Below are 3,353 nucleotides of genomic sequence, written 5' to 3' on the forward strand. Positions count from 1 at the left end.
GAGGGGGAGAGATAAGAGAGTATGGGGAGTTGCAAACACCTGAAATTTATTATGTACATGTATTATACTGTCAAAGAATTTTTTTACATTTTAAAAAGAGACCTGTAAAAGAGTTCTCTGGACGGTAAGTTTCACCCTTGAATGACCTCCCCAGTATCATCCAAATCTTTGGTCAGGAAGTACTTCTTTATATTTAATCCGTGTCTAGAGAATTAAGGAAGAAGACAAAATGAGAAACATCTGTTGTCCTTTTGACTGCAGAAGCCCAGCTCTGGCCATTCTTGGCTATTTTTAATGCTACAGTTCATGCTGGTGGTGGGATGCAGCAGGGTTAGAGATGCTGAGAATGGTTACTAGGTCATCAGCACTGGACCAAGAACAGCAGACCACTTCTGGTGCTGACCTCTCAAATTCCAGGACATCCCAGCAACCATCTGGTAAATGTCAGAGTCGTCCAGGAGTGGAAAGGCGACACCCAGACTTCTAGAGAAAAGTCACGATCTTGGTGAGCCCTGGGTTCGAATCCTGACGTGGCGATGGTCACACTGAGCAGCTTAGGAAGAGCAACAGAGTTCGCTGAGTCTGTTTTCTCCTCCAACAACCTTGGGCCAGGAGTCCCAGAAGGCAAGGGCGGTCATTCGTACAAAAAGCTCCCGACACAGGCAGATCCTGCTTCGACAGCTATTCCTTCAGATGCTGGTGAACTGGCCAAGGTGATTGCATTAATTACTTTTTGTTGCTGTGATAAAAACACTCTACCAAAAGCAACTCATGGAGAGTTTTTGGCTTACACTTCCAGGGGGAGCTTGCACAATGGCAGTCGAGGCATGGCAGCGGGCAGTTGGAGCAGGGAGCTGAAAGACCACATATATCAACAGCAAACAAAGCAGAGGAGCACGGGGAGGGAGAACTGGAAGTGAGGAGAGATTATGAACGCTGGAAGCCTGTCCCCAGGGAAGAACTTTCTCTAACTGAAGCTCCAGTTATTGAAGGTTCCCTAAACTCCCCAAAGTGCACTGCTACAGGGGACCAAGGGTTCAAATGCGTGCTCCGAGGAGGGACATCTCTCATTCAAACCATCAGTCATGATCCAGTGCAAAGAGCTGGAATGAACCGCCCACATACACACACACTTGTGCTTGGCCCTAGGAAAGCCTTAAGGTAGAGAACTAGAGAACACTTTGTTTGTGGCTGCATCCCTGTGTGAGACATGTATCAGAGCATGTGTATGACAGCCTGAATCTCAACCTCAAACCCAGCCACAGCCCAAGTTCAGAATCGCCTTTGTTGGAGAGCTGTGCCGCCCACTTATGTGAGGGCATGTATCTATTCACATGTAAACTAATTCAATTTAAAGGAAATTAAAGATTCAATCCCTCATTCATCCTAACCACATATTGAGTGCTCAGGAGCCACATATGGCAGCCTTAATGAACAGTAAGATGAGCTAGGGCACTGCCGCTGTTAGACAGCATTGTTAAGATGGTTTCTGGGACCACACAGGTCACACGTAGGCAGAGACCTGTGGCCACTGGCAAAATGTGTCCTGGCCCCTCGGTGAAGAAACCAAAATTCTATCTCTGGCATTTAATGTCTGGCTATGGGGGTGGGGAGGGCACACACTCACAGGAATGCAGACATCCAGGATACTGAGGCTGGGAGCTGAAGGTTCAAGATGCTAATGTTCCACTGTGGAATGACAAAGAGCAGTTGACCCTGTTGGAGCAATTTGACAACACATGGTATCCAAGCAAGAATCCAGAGGACTGATATGTCGCAGGTGTAATGGCAGCGAGCCACGGGGCACACAACATGTAGCATCTCCGTCCCGGCCACATATGTTCAGTGAGGCATGGGAGACAGTGAAAACAGCAAAGCTTGCTTCAGCAGGCTCCACTTTTTCAAGAAATTCTGATTTCAGAATAGCTTGGTAATAGCCAAGAGGTGGGAAAAGGAAGGGCAGCTGTGTGCAGTCTCCTGGGACCGGACACTAGGACAGCATTGTGAAGTCCAAGCTAGACTCGGAATCTCCAGGTCCCATTGAGTTCAGTCCTGTAGAGAGATCCCGGTGGCTCACCTGGAGCAGAGGGTGACATTCACAGATAATCATGCCCAGAATAGATAAAGTGGCCTGGAGTAAAATAAACTTTCTCTCAACCTCACCTCTTCTCCTGTCCCTACATGCTTCAGGAGCCACCCTGGATCCTGCCCTCTACTGGGGTTCAAAAATCCCCACCAACCTTAGGGACACATGGGTAATGTCTGTGCTGCTGGCTGGGCCCACCTCTGTGCTGCTGGCTGGGCCCACCTCTGTCCTCAGCTGTTCACCTCAGGGATATGCTTCGCATTCAGGAGCTGGGTAAACTTCATCAAGTCAGGAGCTGGGTAAACTTCATCAAGTCGTCCCTCCCTGCGATGTTCTGTCATTGTAACAGTATAATGAAAACAGTGCTTGCCTCACTAGGCAGTTACAAAACTTCGGAAGGGCCTAGTAGTGTGTAATAACACTCGGTAAATACTGCTAATAACGCCAGTGTGGCATTTGACTGATTATATTTATTAGTTATAATTAATATAATAATATTACTCAGCTACCGCCTCCATCTCTGAAGGCATAGCTCCCAGTCTGCATCGGAAAATGGTCTTTCTTGGTTTTTGGTGGAAGGAGGAGCTCTCCATCCCTGCATCTCCCACCAGCTTGGCCACTCACAAATAAATCCCTGTATCCCAGCATGCCCAGAAGCATGTAGAAAAGTGAGAGCTTACAACTGTCTCTAAGAGATGTGCTTTTCCTGTTTCTGAAAAGGCTCTCACAGCTAGGCACTCTCGGGTGGAAACATCACCTATGATCTCTAAAGAAAGCCCAAATGGAGCCAAATTGGCAAGGCCAATCCCCAGCTTGGGTCTGTGGAGCAGCCTTGGCTGCTTCTTGCAGCTAGGCAGCATTCACAGGCTGCCCACCCCACCCCCGCCCCCACCTGATCTTGTCACAGAACAAGCTACCTTTGAGATGAAGAGACAAGATGAGCTGTGTGGTGTCTAATGGAGGGGTTTCCTGTGGCTGATCCCACATGACTGTCTTGGAGCCCTGTTCTGTTCCCTGCAGGGTCCACCAAGCATGAAGGGGATGGTGCCACGAAGCTCATTGCCTGGTCATAGTGTCTCTTCACAGCACTAGAAACTCTTAAGGCAAATATTTTTGGAAAAAAAAAATACCATTAAAATGTCATGTGTCCTCATGTGAAAGAGTTCATGATGTTAATATGTCTTATTACTGGTGATGCTAATGGAGAGAGGAGAGAGAGAGAGAGAGAGAGAGGAGAGGAAAAGAAAAGGGAGGAAAGGAGAGGAGA

Source organism: Mastomys coucha, unplaced genomic scaffold, assembly GCF_008632895.1.
Source record: "Mastomys coucha isolate ucsf_1 unplaced genomic scaffold, UCSF_Mcou_1 pScaffold15, whole genome shotgun sequence".
Lineage (NCBI taxonomy): Eukaryota > Metazoa > Chordata > Mammalia > Rodentia > Muridae > Mastomys > Mastomys coucha.